The sequence below is a fragment of the Pezoporus wallicus genome, unplaced genomic scaffold, assembly GCF_028554395.1.
Source record: "Pezoporus wallicus isolate ANWC-B61680 ecotype Strahan unplaced genomic scaffold, APGP_CSIRO_Pwel_v1 contig_14755, whole genome shotgun sequence".
Taxonomy (NCBI): Eukaryota; Metazoa; Chordata; class Aves; order Psittaciformes; family Psittacidae; genus Pezoporus; species Pezoporus wallicus.
In genome coordinates, this window is record NW_026642109.1 from 60493 (window position 1) to 83968 (window position 23476).

General features: G+C 40.3%; 1 long non-coding RNA gene across 2 annotated transcripts in view; it reads right to left on the bottom strand.

Annotated features, from left to right (window-relative positions):
* LOC130608751 (uncharacterized) overlaps positions 1-20166 on the bottom strand; it is a 51680-nt gene extending 31514 nt beyond the window's left edge. For both annotated transcript variants that reach the window (XR_008974635.1, XR_008974634.1), the window contains exon 1: positions 19909-20166. This is a non-coding gene — a long non-coding RNA (uncharacterized LOC130608751). The remainder of the gene's footprint in view (positions 1-19908) is intronic.
* Between the last annotated feature and the right edge of the window lie 3310 nt (positions 20167-23476).

Below are 23476 nucleotides of genomic sequence, written 5' to 3' on the forward strand. Positions count from 1 at the left end.
ACTGGCCTTACAACGCAGATTCTGAAAGCCTTATCAAATTTCCTCCTCGATATGGCAGGCTTACAAATAATCATGTGCTGTTTCTTGGGTGAGGACATCACAGAAGTACACCAAAATGCAGTAAGCTTAAGTCATTTGCAATTAAAACATGTGACTCTTGCTTTGGAGATGATACATCTTCTTTTAAGCATGAAGTATTTTACAGAAAGCTGAAATATAGAAAAATTAAGGTGTATTGAAATGTTCCAGTCAAAGAATAGAAAACTGCCAAATCAGATTTCTTTATGGGAGAAACAAAGCAGAATCTCTGCTATCTGGATTGCCAGCATCTCAGTACTGTGATTTAAAGGAACTGGGTAAGAACTGCAAGTAAAGAGCAGACAGTAAGGGGAAGAAGCATCTGTTCCTAAGTGCCTAATCTCTGCTGGAACAGAGCCCAAGAAAGGGACATAGGTTCTTATTTTCAGCTCAGTGGCACATCATAGAAAGGCTCTGGATGGGGGGGGGGGGGGGGGATTGGGAATTATGCAGCTCTCACAATATATGGTTATTTGCATGCAAAGACAAAAAAAGTTTAATGTTTTAGTGGCTCTGAGTGAAGAAGAGCCTTAATACAGTGTATCTGATCTATACTTCCAGGGATCCTCAGGCTTACAAGTATAAAGGTTGTATCACTAAGCTATTTTCTGCAGCCATATAATGGTAGCGTTAAAATCTGAAGACAAGACACCCCATTAACCTCTGCAAACCATTAAAATACAAAGGCCTAGCAAAGGACAAAACAACTCCCCATTAGAAGAGACCTTAAAAATGCACATTGCAGAAATGTTCTTACTTATGCAGCTTAAAAATTATTCTGGCTAAATTACCAGAAAAGGGATATGGAAAAGTGACATGCACAGTGCACACTGATGTAATGTAACTGCCTCACTATTACCTCAGGCAAGGCGGTGAACACCTTCCAGTCCCACAGATGTTACAGAAACATCATCCATGGCTGCAGCCATGGCAAATCCAAAAGAGCTGCCCACTATCAATATGACTGAAAGGCCAGGCAGCCTACCCAGAGTATCAAAATGAAGACTGACTTCCCCATCTGAAAAAAGACACACACAAAGACACTTCCAGAACAGGTAGCTTTAGATAAAATACAGGACAGGCAGATACAGCTCATGCTGCAAGTTGTGGGTTCATCTCATTAAAGGCAGTACAAAACGTCACTGTGACACTTGCTACACAAAATCCAGTAGTTCAGAGTTTGGAATTTGCTCATAAAAAACATAATTTGAGCTTTAGGAAACTGAAGTGCCTCATTTTTTACTATGTTATTGGCTTGTGCACTTAGCTAAGTACTTATCTCCTCTCATGTTCAACAGAAAACTTCTATTATCGTTCTTTCAAGTCCCTCCACCAAAGCATGCAGATTTAGAGAAGCAAAATGATACTACTCTAATTCATATGATATGATCCATCATATCTTACATGATAAAAATCAGTCCCTAGTTCCTTTCAGCTGGGTTGCAATAACAGCAAAAAGAGACAAGATGAGCTGACCTAGATTTCTATGAGAGGTAAATTTGCTGAACAAATCTGGACCTACTATTTGTTAGCAAAATAAGGCTTCAAGTTTCACACTAACCTCAAAATATTTCATCATGACACGGTTCCTCAGTGAAGAACATGGACTTTGGAAAGAGTCACACTGTAACGGGTTGTCTTAGCTCACACCACTGATCTCTGGAGCTACCAGACAAGTTTTGGGTAAAATACCAGGATTCTGAAAAACACCTCTGTTGAAAATCTTTTCAAATGGGAGCATGCCAATCTGATGCAGCAGCTGAGACTGATAAGAGAGGAAGAAAATGTATGAGTACTGTCAAGGGAAAATGAAATAGAACAAGGTATGACTCTGAATCTTCAGTTGCACAGAACATGCACTCATACATGACTCAAATGTAAGTATTTCTAATAGAAAACCCCTATCATAACTTTCCACTGCATTTACATTACAGAATTAGCTATTTTAGCAACAACAGGTGAATACAACAAATACACCTGAAATTCTATCACAACAGTCGTCAAGCTAATATATCTTATGCAAGATTGCAAGCCAATAGATAGAATTGGTGGATGGCAGTCCTATGGCTTGACAAAATGCAGTAATAATAATGTCAATCAGCCTAACAACCTAATTAATATTCAAATACATGCATATGAAACGATTTACCAGTGCAACTATCTTAGAAGTTACCCAGAGATTACTTCAGCCATGATTGAAAGGTTATGGGGCAAAACGTAACAGCTGTGTTACACGATTGGTTTAGCTGTGGAATATGTTCCAACTGAAACTGCAGCAATAATTTAAGCAGCTATCTAATTGTAACTGAAGGATACAGAGGTTAACAACCTTGAAAAGGATCTTTACTGACCACAAATGGTTTCTTTCCGAAAGACATCTCTGTATCACAGCATTCCACTACACCTTCCTCAAAGCGTGAATCCCAAACCCCGAATTTTGAATACCATTTCCTAGAACAGTTACAGTCAGTGGATGTTTCTAATCCAAGTTTTTATTGAAGCTAATGGACCCTGACTCATAAGATGTGATAAAAATCAAAGCACAGTGAGAAAAACTGTGTGAGCCTTATGAGTTAATCATATGCACCTATTTGAAGTGTGAGGCTGCTACACAGCTATTTGTTCTTAACTCCTGGAAATGCAGACATTAAGGGATAATTGTACTGTTAACTTACTGTAAGTTTTCCATTAAAAGTCTGTATATTACTACCAGACTGTGAAATGTTGAAACAGGAAGGAATTGTATAATGCTGTGACTTTTAAACTCCATATAACTAATAAGCCACCCTTAAGGAATAATAGATGTGTGAAAGACAAACTGGTGACATCTAGAAGGACCAAGAAAGGCATAATTTAATCTTCCAACTTACCAAGCCCTCAGAATTCCTTGCTCAAATTGCTGGAGCTTGATAATGAACTGTAGATGTCATCATGACCATGGCCATACAAGCCTATTATAAATGAAGCCAGTGGCAGCTTACATTTTTCAGCAATGCTATTCATTTCACCCAAGAAGTCAGAAGTGGATCAATTCCAATGGTAAATAATAATGTGACACATGAAACTTGCCTGACGTAACCAATGAGTAAACCAGTCCACATAAAGCCATTTGTGTCAGGAAAACAAAAAAGGACTGGAATAGCAGAAAGCTGCTTCATAAGGTATAAAGCTCCCCCAGTTCTGCAAGCAGTGAGATGTATTTCTAAGTGCTTTCCTGATCCAAACAGAGCTTGTCTAATGGCAATAGTTCTTTCCACAGTAAAGTGGCAAAACAAAACCCTGCATATAAAAATGTGTAGATGAGGCCCTCAGTGCCATCAGTTAGTGGTGGCCTTGGAAGCGCTAGGGAACGGTTGGACTGGATGAGCTTAAAGGTCTTTTCCAACCTGGTTGATTCTGTGATTCTATATTGAGCAATGTCTCCAAGTGTCTTACTGCAACACGTTACAAGACTTCATGTGTGGAATAGTTTTCAGTCTGGGACATGTGAAGCAGTGACTGTTGATCTTCAGATCTGGAAGCTTCCTGCACAAGGAGGCCTTGAAAATTAAGAAATAGCAACCGCATTTTAGTAAATGAAATAACTATCTCCATGCTTCCCTCAGGCTCTTCCTTGCTTGGCTAGAAAACAGAGATAAAACGGAGCAGCTCATCTGCTTCTCAACAAGATGATGAGAATTCTTTTCATGATAAGAAAGCATTTTGCATTTGAAAAATCATTTTCTGACAGCAACAAAAAAAAAAAACAAAAAACTACCAGAATCCTCACTTCATCAACCTTACTTCCATCCACTTCACCAACTACAAATCCCCTCACTTTCCATTATTCCTTCCCTCTAAGGAGGCCCCTACTTTTCTGTTCTGAGGACTTCTAACTTCCTTTGCTTGACCACCTAGAAATGCTCCATGGGGCTAAGATACACGAAGTAAAATCAAATAAACTTAAGAGAAACTAGCTCCTTCATATATAATTACAATCAGCTGGAAATTTCAAAATGATACCGAGACATTCCTTGAAGTTTTGGAATAAACAGTATGGCTTCATTAAAAATTAAGGCTCTGTAGTCAGAGAAATGTTAATGCCTTTAGCGTTAGACTTGACTTTGCTCAGCCAATATCATAGAATCATAGAATGGTTTGGGTTGGAAAGAACCTTAAGATCATCCACATCCAACCCCCTCCCATCGGCAGGGACACCTCACACCAGACCATGTCACCCAAGGCTCTGTCCATCCTGGCCTTGAGCACTGCCAGAGATGGGGGAGCCACAGCTTCTCTGGGCACCCTGTGCCAGCACCTCAGCACCCTCACAGGGAAGAGCTTCTGCCTTATATCTAACCTGAACTTCCCCTGTTTCAGTTTGAACCCATCACCCCTTGTCCTATCACTGCAGTCCCTGATGAAGAGTCCCTCTCCAGCATCCTTGCAGCCCCCTTCAGACACACTGGAAGCTGCTCTGAGGTCTCCACACAGCTTCTCTTCTCCAGGCTGAACAGCCCCAATGTTCTCAGCCCACTTCCATATGGGAAGTGCTCCAGCCCCTGATCATCCTTGTGGCCTCCTCTGGACTTGCACCAACAGCTCTGTGTCCTTCTTATGTTGGGGACACCAGCACTGCACACAGTGCTGCAAGTGGGGTCTCACGAGAGCAGAGCAGGGGGGCAGGATCACCTCCTTTGACCTGCTGCTCATGACGCTTTTGATGCAGCCCGGTATATGGGAAACCAAAAAGTGTGACAAAAAACACTGGATACGTACTTTGAGAAAGACCTGAATCTATGATTATATATGGACGACAGACCCTTACATGAAGGAGACTGCAATTTGTTTCTTATTTCATGAAGTGAATTTAATCTCACAGCTGAAATACAAAACTCCAATTAATCTTCTAATAAAATTCCTGTATTTGATTCTATGCAGAACTTTTCTTTACAGACTTTGATCCTGCCTTCTTCATGCACTTCTGAGAACAACCCTGGGCTTCAGCTTCTTTCAGAAAAATCCAAACTCTCAGAGGCTCAAACCCAAAATTAAACAGGGAGAAAAAACTAACTTGTCTGAGAAGACACGGTTTTCCTCAGATTAACACAGAAATTGGGTTCCTAGCATTATCCGGCCTCATCACTGGCTTTTTTAATCTTCTATACATGATGCAATACTTCGTGTTGTAAGGGATTAAATCCTTAAAGCCTGATGTAGCAGAGCATTTAAGCAAGTAAGCCCAATGAAGTAATCAACTAAATATGAAATGTGACTTCCATGAAGAAAATCACACTGTGAGAAATTTAGCACAGGTTTTTACAGATAACTTTCAAATACACAGGATTATAGGAAGAGAAGGAGTAACCCAAATAAGGCAAAACCATTGCAAAATTAAAGGAAAAAAAAGGTTAAATTTAGGTAAAGTAGGTTATAAAAATCTATTTCGTACATTCACCTATGAAAAACATAAAACATTTCTGTAAAGAGCAGTAGCAACTTTAAATGCTATTAACAGAGGAAGGACTAGTTTGAAATAATAACCACAGTGAATTTTACATGGTAAAGTCTGGCTGAAGCCAGAGGAACTGGGGAAAATGGGACCTGATCAATTCATAGATGCATAATTTTTTCATAGACAACAATGTTGAACAGGGGAAATAACTCACCAGTACTAAAGTATGATAAAACAGATGTTTGTACTGTAGACATCAACATTCATCTGGAATCTGTTTGGTTTAGAACACATGGTGTAAGGATGATGGGTACTGAGAGGAAACACTGTGAACAAGTTCACAAAATCTAGCATGTATCTCATTCCACCCCCAGACTTTCTACTTCACAGAACAAAGAGAACTTCAAGTTCAATGCCAAAAAACAACCAAAAGCATTCACAACCCTGCCTCTGAATAATTACATTTTTGCTGTCTTGCCACAAAACCATGCAATTTCATTAACTCTGTACAAGTTCAACATCAGAAATATGTACTCTGCATGTCTGTATACATTAGCACACATTTTCTACACATCCACATCAGTAATAACAGCAACATCTTCTAGAAAGATTTGCTAGTATGGATGAACCTTGTTCACATACAGAGTACACAACAAAACATAAAGCTAGAGGCTTTTTTTTTGGGGGGGGGTGGATTTTACTAAGAGCTTCTAGCAAAGCATAACTTGCCCCTGTGCTTTCATTTCAGATCACAGGTTTGAAAAACACAAAACTCGTTCTCATTTAAGTCTCTGGTATACTCTATCTAGCATGGAATTGCTCTGTAAGCAAAGTTCACTTAGGTAAAGATTATGTACTAATCAAGCATTTGGTAATACATTAAGCAAATCAAATACCTTCTATACAGTGTACTTTCCAAGGACTGTAGAAAGCATATTCTTCAGAGATTAAGAATTACCTACCCCAGTGAGTCACACAAAATGCCAATACTTGGCTTCTTTCCAAAGAGCCTTACTAAAGAAAACAGAAGATTTATAGTAAATGACTGTTGGTTTTGTAATGTGTACAATGCTGCAATCCTAATAATCCATCAGTTGTAAAAAGGTGACAATATGGGGCACCATCCACTACAAGGAAATCTAAGTACATTATCTGTGTCGGGTAGGTTTTAATAACTTCACCTGCTTTCTTCTTCTGCATGCTAGATCCCTTGATTAGAAAGCCAGACAGCAAATACAAACCTGGAGAAAATAACCTCATTTACAACCAATAGGAAAAACAAAAATGTAAAATCCATTGCAATAGCAGTAACTTATGAGATAAATGGCACTTTTATATGCAAAATAAATGACTTGTTAACAAACTGTATGATGGGTGCTCATCTAGAACGCCAGTTTGGTAAAGAATGTATAGGAATACAGTGGTTTGTATACCAAGGTATGCCAATACATATGTACATTGAAATTTGTACCCAGCCCATCTTAAATACAAATAATGTATCTGCCATACAGAACAGACTGCCTGATCCTATTCTAACCACAGCATTCCCACGGATATCCCTCCGTCATATGGAGAGTCATACAATAATCCAATGTACATTAAAACCATGCCAGACACATTTTATGCATTAAAAAAGCCAGTAAATTGTTATGCAAAATACAGTGAGTTTGACAATTCTTTGCAGAAAACTTGGCAGAAAAGATTACAGATTAGCACAGGCACATGTGATGTGTTACTGGATGATTATCCTGAACAGTTCTGTACGTATTTTGAAATGTACTTGATCAGGGGCTGCAGCACCTCCCGTATGGAGACAGGCTGAGAACACTGGGGCTGTTCAGCCTGGAGAAGAGAAGCTGTGTGGAGACCTCAGAGCAGCTTCCAGTGTCTGAAGGGGGCTGCAAGGATGCTGGAGAGGGACTCTTCATCAGGGACTGCAGTGACAGGACAAGGGGTGATGGGTTCAAACTCAAACAGGGGAAATTCAGGTTAGATCTAAGGCAGAAGTTCTTCCCTGTGAGGGTGCTGAGGCGCTGGCACAGGGTGCCCAGAGAAGCTGTGGCTGCCCCATCCCTGGCAGTGTTCAAGGCCAGGTTGGACACAGGGGCTTGGAGCAACCTGCTCTAGTGGAAGGTGTCCCTGCCCATGGGAGGGGGTTGGAACTGGATGATGTTAAGGTCCTTTCCAACCCAAACCAGTCTGGGATTCTATGATTCTACGATTAATTAAGTAACTATACTTTAGAATTATGAATAACGTATGGAATTGCATTAGGAAAAGTACACAAATTCTGAGCTGATAACATCAAACTGAATAGATTTGCGTGATTTCATGGGAAAAATTCACATTATCCAGTAAAACAGATGGCCATTCCAACCGAAAAATGGAAATACCAAACTGTATCTAGGCCTTCCATGACTATTCCTGATGACCTAGAAGGAAGTTATGTACGCAGGATTAATACTTCAGCACAATGTCTGCTCAGCATTCAGAGCAGTGAAAGAATAGGCAGTGCACATCCATTGCAGGGAACAAACAAGAAACCAGAAATCCTATTTTCCTGGGGTACAGTTATATTCTCCTTATGCCAACAGGACCTGACAGTGAATGCAGCCAAAAGGTAAACCAAGATTCATGGAAGTGGATACAGATGTGCAGGTATGAAGGGAAGAGAAAGACAACTTTCACACGGGAAACTAATCCCACAAGCTCCCAGAAGAGCTTATTGTAAAGCAGAGTTGCTGTCTGCATTAAACAATTGTTTTGGTGGCTGTTCATACTGGTCTTACACTGGCTATTCAATAAAAACATTGTACCTCAGCCAAGTGATTTTTGAGGATGTAATATTTCACGTAAAACCTTTTTTGAGCCACTGACTAGAAAATTTCAGGTCACAGAATCACTGAATCATGGAATAGTTAGGGTTGGAAATGACCTTAAGGTCATCCAGTTTCAACCCCCCTGCCCACACCTCACACTAAACCACATCACCCAAGGCTCTGTCCAACCTGGCCCTGAGCACCACCAGGGATGGAGCATTCACAACTTCCCTGGGCAGCCCATTCCAGTGCCTCATCACCCTCACAGGAAAGAACTTCTTCCTTATATCCAATCTAAATTTCCCCTGTTGAAGCTTTAACCCGTTACCCCTTGTCCTATCACTACAGTCCCTGATGAAGAGTCCCTCCCCAGCATCTTCATAGGCCCCTTTCAGACACTGGAAGCTGTTCTGAGGTCTCCACGCAGCTTCTCTTCTCCAGGCTGAACAGCCCCAACTTTCTCAGCTTGTCTTCATAAGGGAGGTGCTCCAGTCCCCTGATCATCCTTGTGGCCCTCCTCTGGACTTGTTCCAACAGCTCCATGCCCTTGTTCCATGTCATGGAGTATTCTAGACTTTTTTTGCTACTAGAAAGAGAAATGTTCTAATTCTTACCTGTTGAGAATGAGTTGATTTAACTAAGTGCTTTATGAATATCGATCAAACACTAAAGATTAATTCAATATGGTCCATTTCGGTTTGATATTCTATACTGCTTGCTGTGTCACTTCTCTGCCACAAAACATCTACAGGGCCATCCACAGTTGATCTACCCATGACTAAATCTGGATATGTGTAACACTAGTTCTCTCCTATGATATTTGCTTGCAGAAAGGCCAGAATTACCCAAGATGTATGCATGATAAGGTCCTGCTTAAAGTTACTTTAAAACCTCTTGGATACATCATTGCTTAGAATTTCCAAAGTGTGAAGTGCAACCAACAAACTATTTTTTCCATGTAAGAGGTGTTCACACTGGCTTTTTCCCATAAGAACAAGAACTTCTGTGCTCCTTTAGTCTGAGTGGCTTTTATCTCACACCAACAGAAACAATAAAATCAAAGAGAAAGAGAAGTGTCTCCAAGAGTTGTCCTCATAAAGGAAAAAATTATGTTAACTCACAGTAATTAAAAATGCAGTCATAACATTGGCTGCAGTATAACCTAGACATGCCTGTTCTAGCTTTAATTTGCTGGGATACTTGTAGCTATCTAGGTGGGGCAGCATGGAGCTCAGCAGTGGCTAGCAAAATGGTCTACTTTGGGCAGCCAGAAGCTCAATGGAATTGAAAGCTTTGCAACAGCAATACACTTTGAATCCTCACACAAGATTAGCAATCAAATGTATAAGTGTGCTTCATTGTAGTCTCTAATTCAGAGGATGGGCTTGGATGATCAGTGTCCTCACTTCCCTAAGTTTTGCCTTTATGTTTATAGGAATTGATACTTTCATTCTTCAGAAGGCCCATACATGGATGAGACTGTAAGTCAGATCAGCTATCACTTTTTGATCTAAGAGCCACTCCTGCAGGCTTTGAAATTTGGTTTTAGATGTGGTTTTGCTGTAATCTCAGCTCAAGTGGCAAGTGACTTTAAGTCATATCTATCCATTAAAAAACCCAAACATAGCTTGATAAGGCACTGGAAAATTAAAGCACAGGTAAAGGTCAATTTAAACACCAGCTGCTCACACCACCACTTCGTAGTGTGAGTATTTACTTCAAGGCAGTGTTCAAGGCCAGGCTGGACAGAGCCTTGAGTGACAGGGTCTAGTGTGAGGCATCTCTGCCAATGGCAGGCAGTTGGAACTGGATGGTCTTAAGGTCCTTTCCAGCCCAAACCATTCTGTGATTCTATATGCTACTGGTGTTTCAAAGATGTTCACAATTATTTCCATGTACCCAGAACAAACAATCCAATAATAATTCAGAGAGTAGCAAAACCCACTGCAATAAACGAATCCAGGAAATATGCACCTGAATTTACACCAGCACACAAAAATGCGTGGATTTCTTGTACAGAATCACTTTGCTTTGTGCTCCCTGACATGAGGACATCGGAAGAAAGAAGCCCACTGTCTGAAGACAAGTTCATAGTGGCTGTCCTTACGTGTGGTTTCTCTGCATACCTGCAGATTGTCCACATCAACTCAGATTCACTGCTGTTCCTATACCAGCAATGGTAGAAGGCTATAAGGGAGGTGGCCTGCACCTTCCTCAGTGAGGGTCATGTTCATGTACAACCATTAGCACAATATAGGGCAGTTCTCCAGATTTCCCAATGTGTGCTCCTGATGCAGTCCTTATAAATTATTACAAAGAGCTGCTATCTGTACACAAACGCATTCTGACTGCTCCCTCCCCTCGAATTACTTCTGTGCTCAAACTGTGTACAGGGGCCAGGGATGCAGAGGCAGGATGCTGTAGTGGCTATGAGGGGCAGAGACAGAGAACTGGCATACAGGGCAGAAGACAAGACCTTTTTGCTCTCTTGTCCCCTTGTATCTGCACGTGGGACCAAAAGATGGCTCCTAAATGTAGAATCAGTACAAAATCATGCTAACATGTTACTAAAAAAATACATTTTTTTTTCCTCTGTTACAGTTTCTGCCTATTTCTGTTTTCTCAGGTGGGAAATGAGACTGTAATCAAGAAAAACAGTAATGCCTAAGATGATCAAAGATGTTCCATCAGCAAATCTTCCTTCTAAAATGTTAGTCTGTGAGTACAGATGTCACTATGATATTCTAAGATTCAATTTGTAATCTAATTGCCTCTTCTAAAGAAATAAAGCAACATTACTGCACAGAACAAAACCACAGTCTACAGCCTGCTTCTATACATTTCTTTTCCTAGACTTGAAGACAACAGCACCATGAGAAGGACTGCTACCACAGGATAAATTAGCTCATTCCCTCAAACACATCTATATTTAAAATGCAAAGTAGTGGTTCATTATACTGACTTTTATGTGTATACAATTCTCAAAGAAATAATTCCCAGTAAGTAATAATGGGACAGTAATAATCCCATTAACTTTAAGGGATGTGTACTATGTAGGAGGGAAACCCAGTTACTAACCTTTGCCTATCCTGTTTTTGGAGTAGATACACCTCTTCCATTCTTGCTTGAGTCACCTACTGGGCACTAAAGCCAGATTTTTCTTGCCACTGAGTGGAATGAGCACTTTTTTGTGTTTTTGACCAGAGTAAGTACCACTATGGCCTATTTTCCATTTCACCATGTGAAACTACTGATGGATACACACGGTGAAAAGGAAGAAAAAGCAGAAAGCACCTCATAGAGTAGGCAATTATATAAAAGGAAAACTAATACTTTGCCTGTGTTTATAATCTTTATATGACTTTCAAAGCATACTTCACCAATCCTGAGAATCCCAGTGTATTTGGAAGACATGCACGTTACCAAGTTGACACCAGTCCTGAAAGTGACAGTGCTTTGCAATGATATAAATGGGTCAAGCTGACAGTTTAGCTCCTCAATAAGTAACTATCCAGCAAGTATTTGTTAGAAAGTCTCTATGGATAGGCAGATATGTATTTCTTTTAACATGGAACAAACAGGGTAACACCAAGGCTTCAGTTTTAGAAGGTATGACCCTTTACAGAGGGTAAGACAAACAGCTGAAGCTGCAAACCTTCCCTCTCCCCTATGCCTATGAAGCTCAGCTAAGAAAATGAAAGATAAATAATAGCAATTAAGTCAATACTTCTTTCTGTCAAAAACTTAGATAAAACCTCCAAAGTCTTTGCCCTTGTAGAAAGGGACAAAAAAGGCCTCTGGTACTAGTGGTAAGCGCACTAGTTTGGAGTTATTCAGAGTTAATGAGGTCTTCCATAGTAGACCAATAGACTTGACCTTACCTAGCACCAGGACAGAAGACTAGCCATCCTGGGGCACTGAAACATCAGCAGCTCTTTAGCAGCCGTCAATATCATCTGACGTAGCTAAAGACTATTTCATCCTGTGATGCTGAGAAAATACTATGAGTAAACTACAGGATGCTAAGTTCTCTAAGCTCTACCTTGTAAGACACAAGCTCACATACGTTAGGTGACTCTGCACAAGTGAGACACAGAGCTGACTACAGTCCTTGGAGGTGATGGAAGAGGTGACCCATATTTAAAAGAATTAGTAAAGCAGGACCATCTATAGAAAGGAATAGTTACAACCCAGACCAGACCATGGCAAAGAGGACTACTGCTACTAATTTCAGGGACCTGTCTCTGGCTCTATGGCATATTTATTCTCTCCTGTGGAAATAAATTTCTTGGACATAATCTGGACCACCAGTCTAGATCAGCAGATCACAAACTGGGAATCATGAAGGATGTGATCTCATTGACAGAGAGCACGGAGTAATGCCACCATTTTGACATCTTCCTTTCCTTGGAGATACGATCCAAATATGGCTGGAGGACAAGGGTGGCAGAACTGCAGTTCCCAGCAGCACCCTTGCCCTGTAGCAGGAGAGGTACCTGTAAATGGCAAGTCTCCAGTGCACAATCTAGACTAATTTCCAGCCTTTTTTCTTACCCTGTTCTGTTTCCCCTACTTCAAGAAAACATATATCCAGATGAAAGGAAGGATACAGAGTGGCAGAGAAAACATGTGAGAACTCCTCCTGGATCCATCTCGTGCAGTTTTTGCAGCAGATCTGGAATTTAGCTGGGGGCATAAGCAGCTTATTGGCACAGGTGAGGCTATATCAAGAGTAAAAATAGGATGGTGTTGCCAGTCTGATGCTGCTTTTAATATCAGTAGAGACTGAAACGCCAGTGCGGGCACCTGCCTCAAAGAAAAATTACATTAGAGGTTCCCAGCCTACACTTCAATCCATAGTGGCATCCGAATCAAAGGAGGGAAAGAAATACCCAGGTAAGAACTACTAACCACGCAAAAACTCTCAGCAATGGGAAGAATACTTTAACACCTAACAAGAGAGACAACAAAAGTAAGAAAACAATTTTCCTCCACATAACAAATGCTGTCACATAACTCTCTAGCAGGGATTGTCATTGTGCCTGGCTGTAATGACAGACAATAGGACCAGTCTTGTTTGTAGAAAACATCAAGCCCTGGCTCGTTCTGTTATTCCCCACTGTAAAGATCACACGCTGTCACCCAAGATATCCCAATGTATTTTCCCGTCTTGATGCTTTTTAGTGATTCTTTGGCTCCTGCTCTGGGAATTTTACAAAAATGCCTTGAAGATAAGAACAAACCTTTTCCTGTCTCAAGACCGGATGCGTACTTCAAACTTACAGAGAACAGGTAAATAGCATTAAAGCAGCAATCTTGAGAGAAACAGGCTTGCACAGCTTTAAGAAGAGGTTCTGAGGAGTCCTATCACTGTCTTCCATGACCTAATGGAAGGGTGTAGAGAAGATAAAGTCAAGCTCTCCTCAGAAATGCACAGTGAAAGATCTGTGTTTGATGAGGCAATGGACACAACTTGCAACAAGGATAATTCCTATCAGCTATTATTCACCACAAAGGCAGCCAGACCTTGGAACAAGGCTACAAATTACATAAAAGAAAGGTCAGAAAGCTCTGAATGAGAAGAGTGCCCATCCTACCCCAATGTTACTAATTTTTTCATCTCTGATGTCTTACATACACACATACCAAGCATGGAAAACACACTTCTACCGGCAGACCATGGCTTAGGTCTTCCCAAACACTTCTGCTACTATCACAGTCCAACATCTTTGTAACAAAGCTGAATTATATTAGAAAATATCTTAACGGGAAGTTTTCAACTTCTCCCAATGTTTTATGACATCTATGTACATGACATTTTGCCCCTAAAATCAGAAATAGCACTGTAGCACGAGTACTTCCCACAAGTTTCACAGCTAAGAAAGGAACAGTGCTGGTCACTGCTTTACTTCTCTGCAGTTCACCATTTCTAGCAAGTTTTGAAGTATTCTTTAAATGGGCAGTGTCCCTTTACTCCAGTGCTGCAGGGCATTTCTTGATAACTGGAAGGAAGTAGGAGAAATGAGTGTTACTTTCAGCAAAAGCTGAGTCACACTTACATTTCATTATGTGACACTCTGCCCGTTGTGCCCTTCTCCTTAAAGGCTGCAGCAACCTTCAACTGTCCACAAGTTGGAAGTCATGTTCCAAAACCAAACAATGAAATCAGCAAATTTTGTAATGGGTCACATGGATCTGTGAGCATGATTTTGGGAAAGGTCCAAGTTTAGAAAACTTTGCTTCTACTATTCCAGTTATGTGGCAAGAACTTTTTGTTTATATGGCTTATTTGTAATACTGTGTAGGATTGGGGGTTTCAGCCTGAAAATGAGATATTATTGGAAACTGACAGTGACAATGGCCACTAATGGTTCGTCATTACATGTGGATGCACATTAGGAACTGCAGAGAATTAATCAACACACATTTATTATGTCATATGGTGATGAATTAATCAAAGTCAATGGAGAGACTTGTGCTGCTTTCAATAGCATTTGAAGCAAACAAGCCACGATGCCAAAAACAAACCCAACCCCAAACCAGTTGATATTGAACCCTTGGGTACATGCTATATAAGGATGATTGAAGTTCCCAAAGTGACATATTGTCTGTGAATAGTCAGATTCCCAGACTTCTGAGCACTCACAAATGATGTTAACTGCCAGTAAACCTGCCAGCACTTTCAGCTCCATGTTGGAGTTTATATACCCAGGCTTCACAAACAATGAGAAACTTTTGTGGCAGTTGGGAGACCTGTTAGTGCATCTGCTAATACCTATGGCTTATTCACACAACAAAAGGACATTATTTAAGATGCTCTTGCCTGTCTCCAAGGGGTTAACGTCACCAAGCAGAGGAAAAAAATGTGTGAGGACTCCTGAACAAAAAGCAGCCTCAGCCATTTGATAAATGAACATATCCTTTGTGCAGCTGAACTATACTGACAAAGCCATGCAGGCATGCTAAATGACTAACTGCATTTTTGCACTACTTCTTATGTATCAACAGTTCAGTGTACAAGGTCAAGTTATTATGACATTTTTCTGGCCGGTTTACAATCTCATCTAATTTATCTTACTGGAGTAGTGTATGCATACTGTACAACATCTTCTTTGCCTCTAGCCCCTTCTAAACCTGTACCTTCCGGTTTCAAAAATGCTAAAGATAAGTTTGTAATATGCAATCACATGAGCTTATATATTGTTTCAGCCATAATTCCAACATTAACTCAACCACAACAGTACTGTGCCACATCAAAAACCCAAATTAGACACTATGCTGTGCCATATGGCTATCATGGGGTTATTCAGGATTTAGGTATTCTCTGCATATGTACAACTACATGGTATAGGCTTCCAGAATGTATTTCAGAAAAGGACCCATCTGATCTCTGTAAAGTTGGTTCCAATTTCTTCCCATCTGTACACTGTGAGACATTAGGTACAATTTGCACCCTGTTGTATCGGAAGATAAGCTAACACTCAACATCCCAAAATGGAAGTTCTCCGAAAGCAGAAACACGCAGGAAGGACACACTGCCATATCTGAACGTTAGACAATACTCCACTAACACAATCGTCAGTGTAACATGCAAAACCTCAGGTCATCTCCAGACTTCTTCATGAACCATTAAGCTTTGGAGAAAAGGTATCCTGAGATACCCAGAAAAGGACATAAGTGGCTTTCAAGCGTGTTCTTCTCATATTGTATCATACAATGAAAACAAAAGGAGACTGTGAAGAAAGGAGAGAAAATATTTCTTCCTCTGTACCACTGCTCTCCTTTAATTTGCTGCACTCTGTTACAAACTTCTAATCCAATTCTGTGAGAAATAAATGCTTTTTTATGGATCTACATATTTAGCAAAACCAGGCAAAGACTATGAGAGTTATCTTCCTAATCATATTAACAGTGATTGAAATATAAGCGGATTGATTGAAACAAGAGTTAACACTGCAACACATTAAAGGGACAGTTTATAGCACTTTACTGTCCAAGATGTAGGTCTTACTTTTCATGAGTGTCATCACAATAAAATGATTGTTATAAATACTAGAGCATCATAATAAAACAGAAACTTTCAAACTCATTTTTGTGAAACATTGGGGGGGGGGTGTGTGTAGTAAAAAGAACTCCAAATAACATCCCTTGCTCCTGGTACTAGAAATAACACGAATCGGCATCTATGGCACTAACACATTCCAATACTATAGTCTAGGTGTAACTAACCTACTCCTGTACAGAAGGGATTAGCTTCAAAACAACATGGTCCCGCCTCTTCCTTGGCTTTGCAAAGCACATTCCAGAAGGGAGAAGAGACTGTAAGATTATTTATCTACATTGTTACTCTTGCAGGGTTTACAGGAAGAGAAAGAACAGCACAGGGGAAGTTTTGTAACAGTAAGGTACCCTTGAATCAGTGCAATTATGTGTGGTAAATGCAGTTTTCCCCTATACAGATGGTCATTCATAGATTTTCATTGCAGCACTTAATATTGTACAGGATTGCTATTTGGAACTGGACAAGAAGCTGCACAGTAACACTTGGAATACTGAACCTCAGAATACACATTTCCTCAATGTGAAGTCAGGAATAGTGACTGAAAAAAATGAGTCACCTTGTTTTATGGTTCAAATGTACTCTAAAAAAGTGTTCCCAAGAAACATCTGGCTTGTATTCACACCAGTTTGGTCTAAATACTTATGTCAACAGATAATCCTCACATTCTGAGTGGAAACAGACCTCTTCAGCAAATTCAGCCATACCTTAATTCCTTCTGAAAGAAATAATAATTTCTACATTATTTGGTGCAGAGTATTATTCACTAGAGAATCACTCTCAATAAACTTATGAATCTTACTGTTAATAATCCATTCTTGCCTTATCCTATTATCACTGATCTCAGTGACATGGGAACGTACTCTAAAGGATCATTAAATAAACAAGCATCTGCCTTTTTAGATTGGAAACTGTATTTTTCAAAGAACTGACAACAAGAATAAAAATACATCACCACCACCTTTATTACAGATGCACTCTGATTTTGAGTAGCTGAAGACTCTTTTCAGTGCTGACTAACTTGGCATTTAAGCAGGACAGCAATCCCCAAACAAGAAAACTCTACAGCAGTTCTGAAGCAGCAAAAGAATAAAACCTGGATTTCTTTCTCTGCATATTCAAGTCCTTACAAAGACTGCACTAAACACGGGATAACAGCCCAGGAGGCAGGCAGGATACTGCACTGCAATCAGCTAGTAAAAACAATCCACATTCCAGAAGTTAAATCTAAACCAAATTGAAGTACTGTGTTTAGTATAGCACACAAATTAAAAATCATTCCTTTTCCAGATTACTTTTAGGACATAAACTACCGTGACGAATTAGTGCAGTTATTTATCTAAAACGTGTACAAACAACGAGAGATTATGTGAAAATTAAATGAAAATAAGTTTTCAGGAGAGTCTGGAGTACCACTCAAGCAATATGCAACTCAATCCTTAAAAAAAACCATTTCAGTATTTATAACAAATCAAATTTAAAGGCTTAAAGAAATTCAGCTTCTCATTAGGCATCACTGAAATGCACTGCCAAAAGGAAATCAGTGATTTTACTGGGAGAAAGGAGGAATAAGCTTTCATGGGAAGCCTCTCTGTTCCAGAAACATGCAAACTTAGAAAGCCTTGGAAGACCTTGCTTGCAACAACATCGATCTAAGTTCAAATACAACTCAGTCACCAGAAATACAATCTACAACAGAATGCAAAGAAAATCGGTGTATTTAAATGATCAGTACATTGAAATAATTTTTTCAATAGACTGAAAAGAGAGAAACAAACAAGTTTTAAACCAATCTTCATTTTTAATACTGTTCAGGTTGTGTGTTTTAGCAACCAAAGCTGTGTCTTTTGGTCACACCTCAATCCATATGAAGAAAGGAAATCAAGAATGAGCAAGCTCTCCCATCCAGGAACTTGCACACCAAGTCCTGCATCACTTCAGTTAGTGAGAACTGACTCTGAGCTCAACAGGCACAGGATCACACTCCACTTAGAACACAGCTTTATCTTATTTGCATTACTTTTAAATGTAGGACAGAAAGCACATACCACCTCCGAATCAATCAATAAAAATGTATTTGGAGATTTAAACATGCAGAAAAGTCCAAGAAATGAAAGATTAAATTCTCACAAAGTACCACTTCTCCAGTGTAAGCTGTATGGTGCATTTCTGCAGCTGATGTTTGCAACAGCTTGCCTTGACACATGTGTTCATGCATGGTTTCTGCTGTGCATTCAACTGAGTGAGTCAGAGATTAAGGATTTCTTCTGAGCATCGTGCTCTCTTAAGATAAATATTTCACAGTACAGAGTGCCCTGTTGTTTATGGAAGTTTCAAAATCGTACTCATGATCTACTGAGCCCATTTCAACTTCTCACATTCAGTAAGGCCTTCCAAAGCAAAAGACAAGGTTCCAAAGAATGTACAAACCTAAACACTTACAAAAATAGGAGCTCTTGGGGAAAACAGTGGTTTTTAACTTATTTTAAACTTCTTTACACAACTGTTTTGACTCTGAAAGATATATTTCCCATGGTGATTTACAGTATACGGCAGCTGCTTCTTTGTGAACTTCATTAATAAAATTGTCCAGTTTTTTAATAGCGGTTGAAATCCAGAATTCCAAACCACTGGCAGTCCTAGATAAAGGCCAACATCATGCCAGAGCAAACAAAGATCCAGTGGATACGCAGGAAGTGACAGGAAGTTTCGGAAGAAACAAACAACAGAAGCCTTAAAGAGCCTAAGCTGCATCAAGAAGATTTATGTGAAATATTTTGACTTTCCAGTCTCGGAAACTTTGATTTGGGGTGGGGAGGGAGGCGAGGGCAGGGAGAATTAGAATGGAGAACACAGGAATCAGGCTTCATCTAGTTCTGAGCTCTGTGAGTTACACTCAATGTAAACTTTCAAGTTACACTGTTGGTAAACAGCAGTAGCAATAACAAGTTCATCAATTCTGTAATTCATTCCCTCATGATAAACACTACCAGGGAACAGTATCACCCTGAACTTGTGAAGGGACAAGCTGACAAAATGCCCCTCAGAAATGAACAGCCTTCTGAAATAGTTTCATGTTCAATGAAAAGCTCTGATAAACTTATGATGTGAAGTAAAGTTTGATTACTTCACAGAGAACTAACACGAAATTTGTTAGAGCTGAACACTTTGAACTCTCATCAAGATTTGAGGACAGGAATAAAAAAGGGACTTTTGGGGAAAAGTTATTCAAATTGTCAATAACGTAACAAATGTCACAAGCGGAACACGTGTATTTGTGAGACTGTCAGGCTACAGCAGATTCTTTGAATAGCCATATTGTTGCAGTTCCTACAGATGCTTCAGTATCTGTCCTGCAGAAAGTAAATGGTCAAAAGAAACAGCTAAAGCCTTTAATGTGCACTTACTATTCCTCTTAGGTATTTACATGATAAACAGCCTTAACATTATGCTCCCCACATCGCTCTAAGGTACAAAACATACTAACACCATTTGCCAGAAAGCATTAAAGGACTTACCTAAACCACCCTGTGATACACTGCACGTTTCTTCCTCACATTTTTACTACTCTTTTCTACCTGAAAAGAAAAATGCTCAGCATCACTGGTAATTCCGCTTACACTTGCTCCAAGAAAGGAAGTTGCCACCTAAGGAATAAGATAATTTGATTTATCAAAAAGCCATGAATTGACTTTGGTGCTGCTAAAACCCCAGAAATTTCCCACAAAGAAGAAAACTACAGGATACTGACTTAGTGCCTATGCTTGAGCAAGGGCTGTTCAATGTAATAGCAAAACTGCACACACTGAGGGGTTGGTAAACTGTCTTCAAACATTCGTTTTCTCATATACCTTCATCATCCAGCTATACCCACTTCTACAAAACCTTTTATCATGTCCCTTCTTGAATCCCATCTTCCCTCATTAGATTCACAACCACAGCGTAATAAATAGCTTTAAGGGTAACTGCCATCCTCCACCTTGCATAACCTAACGAACCAACGAGAAAATTCTCTTTCAAATACATTTCAAATGCATCACGTTTCCCCTAAAATGAAAAACCAGACTGCAAGAACTGACTTGACATGCAGCTCTGGTTCATACCAAAAGAAAATCCTCATGATTGTGAAGGAGAGAAAGTAGCACGTTTAAGTCACACATATAAACTCCCATATACCTTCAAGGAGTGCTCCCACAGAAAAAGGAAGACAACCACAAGTCAGAAGTGGTAACCAAGCCAAATCTCCTCTATAGCCATAGGAAAGGTGCAATTATAATTTAGCAACAAAACAGCAGCTCCTCCAGGCAACACTAAATCACAAACATCATATTGAGAAACAAAACACTCCTCCTTTCCCTCTGCCCTCAGGCTTATAATTAAAGGAAATTCAAAAGAGCTCCTCTTTAGTTCTATTGCTTGAAAACAATGAGCCCTGTTGAGTCAGGGAATACATAGCTGGCTCTTAACTTCCACCAGAAACTCCTTCTAGTCTGCCCTGAAAACGGATTCCAGACATAGAAGGCAATAGAAAATACATTTTTCTTTAAAAATCAGAGCAATAGATCTAACTTGTTAAAAGTGTGAGGAGCTTCTTAAGTCTCATAAGAACCAAAATACCCTGATGATGTTCAAAAGCTTGATGTTTTTAGAGAAAAGGGTAATTAGCAGTGAGGAGGGGCCTTAATCATCACTGAACTTAAAGAAAAGATTTCATTATGGCCTGAGTGAAAGCAAAGAGCTGTCAGGAAGTATAATGACAAAATGAAGTCCCAAATATATATTTTTGTTGAAACCACAGTCTTTAAATGTCTGCCTGAGTTATAACCATTAAGCTCTGAGCTTATGTTTTGGAGGCACTCTATTGGTCCACCTGGATTGCTGGTGAAAATGCTCTCCATCCGCCGACTGGCCATTTCTGTCCTTCAGCTTGTGAAAGCCTGATACCTGCTGGGCTTCATCCCAGTAACTTCCATAAGGACATTCAGTATATTGAGCAAGTGAATCATGTTCTAGGATAAGAATGAGTAGGAGCTGTAGGTCGTGGTAGTTCTGCTGTAGAGGCCATTTATTATGCAAGACTCATATAGAGTCTGATTCTGACCAGCACTCACTGACTTCTAGGAAGGCTATTCTTGATGGGGCTCCACCTGAAAGCCATGAAGGGCAAATGGAAAATTCCGGGAAAGCTTCATTTTGAAGCACAGAACTTTTTCCAGGAGAAGCAGATTACTTTCCGTAGTGTATTACGGAGAGAGATGTACAGTCAGTACAAGAGACTTTCTTTTAGAGTTACAGTAAGCTTTGCAATGGTATTCTGGCAGCTCACTCAAAAACCTGTTTCCTTGTAAGCAAAGAGTCATCCCTATGAAGATGAGGTAAGCGTTGCAAGTGTCCTGTTCAGAGGGGATGCAGTGTTACGTACAGAATTGATAATATATCCTGGAGCTGTTTTGTTGCACTTAATTGTGCAACTACATGCATATTGGTCCAAACACCATTCTGTTTGACAGGCGTGTTCATAGTAGCATGTAACCAGGAACAGCTCAGTGGAAAAGTAGCAGCTATAAAATCCCTAGAATATAATGAAGTAACGCAGATTTTTAATACAGAACAGCTTCATCATCGTGATTTTAGGAACAACACAAATCCGTTTCCAGAATTTCTTTTTAAAAACAGCAAACTGAGAACGCCTTGCATTCCCTAAAGCTCGCCCACTTCTTTCCACTCTTCCTCTGTGATTCAATCTAAGATACAGCCACTCTTTACTAACCATCCCACCCTTGGTATGCTCTGTGACTGCAGTGTTTAGTTTAAGTTTCCACTGCCCCATGCTATCACTACACTGCACAAGAGAGCCTTCAAACTGGATATGCAACCTCTATGAACATATGCCACTTCTCAGTAAAAGACTGAGAAGAAAAAGGACTCCGCACTTGCAGCGCTGTGTGCAGTGCTGGTGTCCCCAACATAAGAAAGACGTGGACCTGTTGGTGCAAGTGCAGAGGAGGCCATGAGGATGATCAGGGGCTGGAGTACTTCCCGTATGGAGGTGGGCTGAGAACATTGGGGCTGTTCAGCCTGGAGAAGAGAAGCTGTGTGGAGACCTCAGAGCAGCTTCCAGTGTCTGAAGGGGGCTACAAGGATGCTGGAGAGGGACTCTTCATCAGGGACTGCAGCGATAGGACAAGGGGTAACGGGTTCAAACTGAAAGAGGGGAAGTTCAGGTTAGATCTAAGGCAGAAGTTCTTCCCTGTGAGGGTGCTGAGGCGCTGGCACAGGGTGCCCAGAGAAGCTGTGGCTGCCCCATCCCTGGCAGTGTTCAAGGACAGGATGGACGGAGCCTTGGGCAACATGAGTCTACTGGAAGGTGTCCCTGCCCATGGCAGGGGGTTGGAACTGGATCCTTTCCAACCCAAACCATTCTGTGATTCTATGATTCTATGATTGCCAGCAACTATTCAACCACCTTTTCTACTGCACTGCCACACACAAAGGGCTGAATCTCTACTCTCTTCCATTTTCTAGTCAAGACTTTAGCTAAGCCTATCCAAAAGCACTTGGAAATAATCTCAAATGAACTACTTGGTTAAAACCGTGGAATGAAAACATTCCTGTTTTAGATTCAGTTCAGATTAGTCTAGATCTACTTCAACACCTTTATCCTTCCAATGGAAAAAAAGATGAGTTCAAGAGCTTGTGCATGCTGATGCAGACACATCAGCCATATGGGGACAGAAGCTGGCATTCTCACTTTGCCTTCAGGCAATTTTAACCTACTTTACAACTCTTTGAGACCTTTATCTGACGCTTACTGCATAATTCTTAGTGAATGTTTCCAGGCCTTTTACCTGCTCACAGTCACTAGCCGACCAGAAGGTACTTGCTGATTATGTGGTTGTTGGTCCTTCTCGAAGAATACATGACCACAGAGGTTACAGAACATTCTCAGGATGTCCTTGACACAGACGGACCTGACAACTGAAATAGAAATGAAACAGCATCCTCAGATGATTCTAGAGATAAGCTACTTCTGTCATTGCCGTAGTTAAGAGAAAGGCTGTAACTTAAATGGCATCCCCGACATGA